Here is a 9590-nt window from a genome sequence, read left to right as displayed (position 1 = left end):
GATCAACCTTTGAAGAAAAACCTACCTAAACAAAGTAGATTTTATGTCCTGGATGGGATGAACCGGTGAGTTGCCCAAGTGAAACGGAACGCTCTTCATTCGCAGGCAGTTACGGGGGGCTTTGCTTTTAGCTCTTAGCCCTTCTTTTATAGCTAGCCGACAAAGGTTGAACTTTATTACTTCTTTATTGAAAGGGGATAACTAACTGGCACCTTACGAAGTAGTATTGACCTATTATTTGGTCACATTTGGTTCCTAATCTATCCCAATTGGTGAAATTTCACCAAATTTATATAAATATTTAACGAAATCGTTATCTCATTGATAAGTAGCGATACTTTGACACTTGAACTTGACACATGATATTTCTTAAAGTTTTTTTTGCCACATTATCTGGAAATAATTAATTAGATTAAAAAAAATTAAAAAACAAATCCTAAACTAAAATTTATTAAGTTTAGGTGTAAAAAATCGTTACTTATCAATGAGATAACGATTCGGTTAAGTTTTAATACAAACTGGGTGAAATTTCACTAATTAGGATAGATCATGGGCCAAATGTGACCAAATAACAAAATTTTGGATAGATTATGAACCAAATAGTGCTTTAAGCCATTACTTAATACATCATAGGACTAAGGCCGTAAACGAGCCGCTCGGCTCGATAAAAACTTTATCGTTCGACTTAAACAAGTCGAGCTTTGTCATGTTTAAACTCAACATGTCAAAACTCGATTGGGCTCAGTTTTAATTACAACCCTACAAACAGTGAAGAATATTTTTGGGGGCCGATTTTACACGTGCGTTCTGAAAATAATTTTTTTTTTGTTAAATCGAACTTGCTTTTTTTTTTTTTTTTGTATATATGCGTGTTATAATTTGAATGGTCAAAAACCAACTTTTAAATTAATGTACTATTTCTCAAAATTAAGCTAGATTTCGTTTAAGAGTTCTAACATGTAAAAAAAATTTGGATGTAGGAAGGACCGAAGTAAAAAAAATTAAAATTTTTGATTTGAGATAGCCTACCAGGCAAAAAAAAAATTAATAATTTGGATTTAAGGATGGGCTAATAGATCCAAAAAAAATTTAAAAATTTGGATTTAAAGCAGCCTAACAGGCCCAAAACAATTAGAAATTTGGATTTATGGATTTAGGGAGTGCCTAATAGATCCAAAATATTGAAATTTTGAATTTTGAATAAACCTAACATTTAATGGGGCATATTGGGAGGTTAATTTAACACCCCGATAAAAAAAATTACGACAGGATGGATCGAAACTCTCGGAATCAAAGTGGTTCCGGCGACCAAAGGAACCCGGACCTCAGGTCCTCTGTCTACACCCCTCGCTACATAAGAACTTAATTTGAACTTAACAATTAATCTAACTTCATTTAGTTTACTTAAGATTTTTTGAATCAGCTCAATTTTTTTTAAAGTGATTTATTAATCTCATGAATTTATTTATTTACGATGATTTATGAGTTTTTAAACTTATTTAAAGATTTAAAGATATAGGCTTTAATCTGTTTAAATTCTCTATTATTTTTCAATATAAAAAGGTTAATCATATCATTTTACGCAAATTTTTATCAAAATTCAGATAGCTCTTAATGTATTAACTCTGTCATTAATTAAAAAGAGAGAAAACAAAAAATAACTACGAATATATGTTTTTTCATATCTTAGCTCATTTTTTATACAACAAACCAATAAACAAAAATACCTGTTACTAAACAAATGGAGCTAAATTCAATAAAAAAATAAAATTCAATAAAAACGTAAAATAATTCTAACTTTAATTTCTTTTGGGAAATTCAATATAAATTTTAAAAACATATCATATAGGTTTTTTTTTACACAAGTGATGTGGTACGTTTATCTCCTTCGATTTTGCTGCTTTTTTCTTCTCGGAGAGGAAGATTTCTACACCAAAACTGGAGGACAATCTATTCATGTTTAGTCTTATGAGATCATATGAATATAAAAACGCATATACCTGTCATTATCTGAAAAGTATAGGCACGAGTTATGTAAGGAGTCTTCGAATCAAACCACGCTAGGATATGTAACCGTCAAGACATGTGGACATCATAATAATACACGCCGGAAATCTAGAGATTACAGTTTAGGCACATTACAAACTGCCTAAATTACATTCGCCATCCACCCAAGAGTCGACGTCTGCCCTCAAAGAGGTTAGGGCATACACCTTGAACCGACTACTAGAATCGCATCTGACATCTTATAAATAGAACGCGATGTCACAATCAATTTACATACAAACATCTATTGCAATTAATACTCAATTTCTTAGTAATCAACTTCATAAACTATGCTAACTTAAGTATCAAGGTGGGGTCGTCGGTCACTAACCCGCCTTGATATCTTTTTGTCTTACCTCAAGCATAGCAGGGATTTCAAACATCATCGAAGCACCATCATCTAGATTTAGTCATATCGATTTTGTGCGATGAGAATAAATCTAATAAATAAGCATCAATGGCTCATCTTGAGAATACAATAAATTCATCATCCTTATAATAAATCCAAGAGCCCGGAACACCTTTAGATGATAGTGGCAATGCACTAGGGATCCTTTAAATTACTCTAGAGTTTGATAGACGTATCGTGGAAATCTTAGGTTAGCTTGATCCTCCAAATAAGGAATTTATGGACCGCATACCTAAACAACTCTTCTATAGCATCGACAATGTACATGGAGCCACTAACATGAATGCAGCCACAATGGCATAATAGCAAGAAAAGCTGGACGTCGTGAAGCATGCAATACCCATAAATATTGACAACTAAGAATAATTATATCTTTAACATCTAAAAATTGCACTTTTATCATTAGATTTGTTCATGGGTCGGGCCTATTAGGCTTTTGTCTAAAATTGCTTAGCCCAGCCCTTTATTAATTTAGGCGGGTTTGGGTTTAAAAATCAAATCTCAAGTCCAGTCTATATAACCCCGTCTAAAACATATATGTATAATTTTTAATACTAAAATTTGAATTTATACTTAAAAATAAATATTAATATATAAATATATAATAATAGGCGGGATGGGCTGGCTCGACCCGTGCTATTTTTATAAATCACAAGCCCGTCCAAAAAAGAAGCGGACTTTAGCGTGCCTAGGTCGGGCTGGGTCTAAAGATAAATTTTCATATCCAAGCCTAACCCAGGGGACACGGGTTTGGGCAGACCGGGCGGTACCCGAGCCCGTGAGCAGGTCTATTTATCAGTTGCGTTGGTAGCCAAGAATGTTGATATGTTAAGTCAATTTGAGAAATAACTAATTAAATTGTTTTCTCAGTAATGAATCTTGTCATCTCCAGTGTACATCTACGTCATATTATTATACATCAATAAAAAATCATAAACATAAATATATATGAAAAAAATAAAAAAATTATTTTATGTTACGTACGAATTGGAATAAAATAAAATTTATTTCGTGAAATTTAAAAATATATAATTTTTTTTTGAACTGTATAAATTTTTAATTTTATTATAAAATTAAAAAAATATAATTTTTTTACGACCCATAAATAAATGAAACTGAAACTGAGTATCACTTGGGGTATGGAGTTTGGTTTGGGTTGATTGACCAGATTTGGTGGCAACGTTACGTGCGCTCCTACTCCCTATTAAACCAAAAGACAAGTCTCTCATATTTTAGGTAAATTACACCAGTGACCCTTAAACTTTAATTTTATTTTCATTATAGCTTCTAAACTTCAAAATCAAAAATTATAACCCCAATCTTTGTAATTTACTAAGATAATGCCCTTCTTTTAGTGTTGATTAAAATGACCAATCCAATAACAGGTAACCTTTAATTGTAGAGTTAATGGAAAAGATATTCTAAAATTTTTTAATTCTTAAACTTTTTTTATTTTAAAATTATTTAGATGTTATTTGGTTAAGCGAAAGAAAATGATGATTAGATAGAGAAAATTTTATAAATATAGCTTTAAACAATTTTATTTTTTTGACTTTTAATTTTTGAGATCATTAATCATTAATCAACACTAAAATATTTTTTTTTTGATAGGAATCAACACTAAAATATTTCATTATGTTAGTAAAATATAAAGTTAATATGTTATAATGGCTAGTTATAATGAAATTGCAATATTCAAGGGCCACTAGTGTAATTTACCCCTCATATTTAATATTTTTTATTGAGATAAGGTGCAAAAATACTTTTAACGTTGACAGTCATGAGTATTTTACTCATAACGTCTAAAATGGTGCAATTTTAACCATAACGTTGGCAAGCAAGATCAATTTTACGCCTAACGTTTGCAAATTTGGTCAATTTGAGAAATACTTTATCAAACTGTCTTTTTCGTCATGAATCTTGTCATTTACACTTCTTATGTGCATTATTTTATCATTTATTACTAACAGATCATAAACAAATAAATAGACGTGAAAAAATTAAAATTAAAATAAAAAATAAAAATTATACTATATTTTGTATGAGCTGAACAAAAAAAATCCAAATATTTCGTCGAATTTAAAAATATTAATCTCTCCAATTCTATTATTAAATTACAAAAAATGTGATTTTTTTTTAAATTAACTGATATCCAACTGGTGTAGAATAAGAAACAAAATATTTGTTTTTTATAATAATTTCTAAAATTGACCAAATTTGCAAACTTTAGAGTAAAATTGCTCTTAACTACCCCTCTAGAAGCAAAATTCCAACATCTTAAACGTTAAAGGTAAAAGTACTCGTAACTGTCAACGCTCGAAGTATTTTTAACCTTATCCTTTTTTTTTTCTTTCATAACTAAAATCTCAATTTTCTCATAAAAAAATTCATAATTTATTGATTCATATTTTGGGTAAATAAAAAAATAAAAATCAGTATGTTATTTACCTGATTTGTAAATGTAATCATATGGTTTAAAACCTTATAAAATAATTTTTCTTTTTTTAAAAGAAGTATCAATATTTATTCATCGAAAATCAAAGAATCCTTATAAAGAATCGTCTCTGACCATATTGGAATAGAAACCGAATGAAAGCAGCTAGCGTAAGATAAGGCGTGCCTCGCAATTGCATGGGCAGCCTTATTTGCTTGCCTAGGGACACAAACGAGTTTAAAGTCTAAATGATGGGCTAAAATATCTTGACATTCCTGAATTATAGATCATAATTCTGAGATATCCTGAAGACACGATCCAAGCTTTTGCACAATCAATTGTGCATCCATTTCAATTATAACCCGATTGATATTCAATGAAGCCAGTCACGCCAAACTGTGACGAAGAGCATTAGCGTCCACTATCCTGGATAAAAAATAATGTGAATTATACAGTGATACAAACCCGCACTCATCGTTTCTGATAATTGCGCCTAAACCACACTGATCGACATCAGAAAAAACAAAGCCGTCGACGTTGCATTTCCACCATTCTGATGCCGGTTGTACCCACCTAATATGTCTGTCTGCCCTGGGTTGGAGACCACGGCTGACCCACTCCCTTTCTGCCACTTTCGCCCACTTCCATACAGTAAACGTGCACCGAGCTGCTGTGATCGCTGCTTGAGGACAATTGCACCTCTCATCCCAAATAAGATTGTTCCGTTGAGTCCAAATGGCCCAAATAGTTTTTAGTTTGCAAAGTTTACAATTAAAGAATACTACGGAATGAATATTTTGATAAAAAATATTTATAATTTAGTTAATTTGTAAAATCATATTTTATATATAGAATAATTTATAAATTTTTTTTTTTTTTAATTTCTTAAAAACACTTTTCTTTTATTAATAAATAGTGGCGAATTTTTCTTTTCAAAACACTTTTTTTTAATAAATAGTGACAATAATTTTTGTTTCAAAAAAAATAGTTACAACAATTTTTTTTTACGAAATGTTGTAAACTACACAAACTATATAACCATGTTTACAAGTTTTTAACTACATCGTTATTACCTTTGTAAAAAATTCAATCTACATAGTTGTTGTCTTTTTTCACCTGCACCCGATATCTTTTTCCCACTTTAATATTTATTCTTTTTTTAAGACAATAAAAATGTGTAATAATTTCAAAATATTTAATTTTAACATGGACTTCTCTTAGACCTAGTCATGGGTCGGGCTGGACTGGACTAGACGGGGTTTTCTATAAAAATTCTCAGCCCAAGCCCAGCCAGCCCACTAGTAATTTAGGCAGACTCAGACCGTGCCGGGCTGGACTCGGGCTTAAAAATCAAATCCTAAGTCCAGCCCATGTAAACTCATCTAAACATACATATATAATTTTTTAATTATAAAAAATAAATTTTAATACATAAAAATAAAAATAAATATTTAATATATAAATATATAAAATTTATTAATTAATATTAATAGGCGGGCCGGGCTGGACCGGCCCGTGCTATTTTTATTAATCTCAAGCCCGTCCAAAAAATAGGCGGGTTTTAGCGGACCTGGACCGGACTGGACCTAACAGTAATTATTATTGTCCAAGCTCGGCTCAAGGGGCACAGGCCTGGACGGATCGGTCGGATACCCGGATCCGTGGACAGGTCTAGACTTCTCTTCACTGATGGATAAAATTAGATAGAGTTATAATTGATTGACTATACTAAGGAAGGATGAAAGTCATTAGTGATTACATCAACAAGCGAAAACGATTTAATCGTTAGCACATAACTAAACTAATATGTTGAACAACTAAGTGAGCAGCATCGTTATTAAACAATGAATAAAAGAGACTGAAAAGTCTGGATTAGTTTGATAAATAATTCTACAGTCTTTTATCAATATACCAAATTTGGTAAGATCGATATTATTCGCACCCAGAATTCACAGGGTTGTTCATCTCTTACTATTGGTGAGAAAACGATCATTTGTCTACAAAATTATAGGGTCGATCACGTAGAACTCGATCTCTATATCTTTCTCATTTTGAAACTCAATCAGAAAAACTATATTCCCCTTCAACTATAAGGAGGTGACATAGCGTTAAGATTTCATTTTATCTTTGATTTTCAATTCTTGCATTACAAGCTTTAAGAAAAATGAGAGTGCATTTCTTTAAAAAAAATTCTAAACATAAAATTTAATTGATAAAATTCAATTGGATTGAAGGAGGTGTTTGGTTACATACTTTTCACTTCCTATTTATATTTTCACTTTAAAAATGCAGAGTTTGGGTGTTTGATTAGACACTTCTTTGCCTTTACAGCTAAAAAGTAGTTTTTTTACAAAAGCAAAAAATCACTGCAATTTGGAAAAACAACCTTTTCTAAAGACAAACATCAAACTGTAACAACAACCAGTAAACAGGAACAACAAACAACAAGTAGCCAAACGGATCCGAAGTTTACCTAGGTTTCAAAACACACTTTAATTAAATATTATATAAGTAAAATGAACTTAATTAATTATGTATATAATTTCTATAATAATTTTCTTAATTAGTTGATATTGAAGAGATTCCCTTTCAAATAGATAATTTTCTTTTTCTTTTTAAGATGTATCATTTAACATAATATAATTGGATTAGGAGGAAGATGCCCAATTTTATGTAATTGGTTAATAATACAAAAGAAAAAACATTTTTTAATTATAATATGACAAATAATTTGTTGGAATATATAGAACATGCAAGCTTATGAGTTATGACTAATTAATATTAAATACTTACAGGGATTCTTAATAAAGTAGATATATAGAAGCATTATTGGGTGGATAATCAACTCCAATAATGTGCTTTGAAAATAAGAAAATAATAAAAACCTAATCATATATCTAATTAAATCAATTATAACATGCATGCAATTTTATTTTATATCTAGATTTTTATTTTATTCACAAAGTCAATGACATTATTAGTATGTATACAATTGCTTTTTTTTTCAATAAAAGCATATATTTACAAATTAATCACACCCACTATGTGATATTGTTACTAAATTATTTTATGGATAAGATCCAAATTTTCCCAAAATTTTCCAAAGGTTTTTGAAGAAATGCATATTTATCTCTAACTATTAAAGTGATGCAATTTTACTCTTAACTAGATCTGTCTATGGACACGGATACCCACCTGTTCCTTGGATCGGGTTTGGATAATGAAAATTGATCATGGCCCAGGCCGGCTAAAGCCCACCTATTATTTGGATGAGCTTAGGATTAATAAAAATAACACGGTTTGCCCCAGCCTGGCCGCCTATTAATATTAACTAATAAATTTATATATTTATATATTAAATATTTATTTTTAAGTATAATATTTATTTTTTATAATTTATATATATATATATATATATATATATATATATATATATATATATATATATATATATATATAGAGAGAGAGAGAGAGAGAGAGAGAGAGAGAGAGAGAGGTGGGTTTATATGGGTTGGGCTTGAGATTTGATTTTTAAGCCCGAGCCCAAGCCCGTCTTAAAAAATGGTGGGCTGAACTGGGCTTAGACTAGTCATTTTTACCTAAAAATCTGATAAGCTCGGCCCGAGCCCGATCCATGGACAAGTCTACACCTAACATTATCAAGAAAGTTCAGTTTTATCCGTACACAACAGAAAATTTAAAATGACTGATTTACAGTATTCGACTATCACATCAGATCATCCAAACAAATTTGTCAATAAAAATAAAGAAGTTATGTGAATTTGGACAGGTTGATTATACATGTTTTAATAACGTAGTAAACATTTTATGCAATTTTTTTATTAGCTTATATTTGGCAGGCTTAAATATTGTCATTTCGACAAGTTATTTGTAACTGTATTAGTAAAAAAAATAAATATTTTAGACATAAAATATGTTTGAAATGTCTGATATGATAATTAAATAACGAGTTAAATAACATTATACTAGTCAGTTCAAATTTTCTGTTAGATCAAATTGAACTTGTTTGGCAATGTTAAAAATAAAATTGCACTATTTCAAACGTCAGAGGTAAATTGACACTTCATAAAATTGCAGTGATTAAAAAGCATTAGAATAATGACATACGTGATACATCATGATGAGTCAACTTAAATATCTGACCGAAATGAAACGTGACAGCCACGTATCAATTATTTTTTAAAAAAAACTAAATTTTGTTTTTTTTTTCATAAAAATAACCGATAGGTGATAGCAGGTGGCGCACATGTGGATGCAGAAATCTGAATTTACTCATGCTGACGTATCACGTATGTCATAATTCTGATGTTTTTTAATCACTACAATCGCCAGAGTAGACTAATTGAGACAAAATTTAAAGGTTAAGTAATTTTATTGAAATAAATTGAAGTTTAATGACCATTTTAAAACAATTATATAAGTTCAGTGACCAATGGTGCGTTTAATCCGGATAAATTTACACCTCATTCCTTATTTTACTTAAGAAATTAAAGGATGGAAACTTCGTGGCTGGATTTATAGCACAATTTTAGACTAATGACACCAATTATTGATTTTATGTTTTATTTTATACTTCTTTTTTTTTTTTTTTTTTAATTTTGAGAAAAGAGCTTTTCACATTTAAACAAATTGCAGGCCTAATTATTTGTATTTTTCTGTTTGGTCAATGCATTTTATCTC

Source organism: Euphorbia lathyris, chromosome 8 (genome assembly GCF_963576675.1).
Source record: "Euphorbia lathyris chromosome 8, ddEupLath1.1, whole genome shotgun sequence".
Lineage (NCBI taxonomy): Eukaryota > Viridiplantae > Streptophyta > Magnoliopsida > Malpighiales > Euphorbiaceae > Euphorbia > Euphorbia lathyris.
This window is presented reverse-complemented; position numbering follows the sequence as displayed.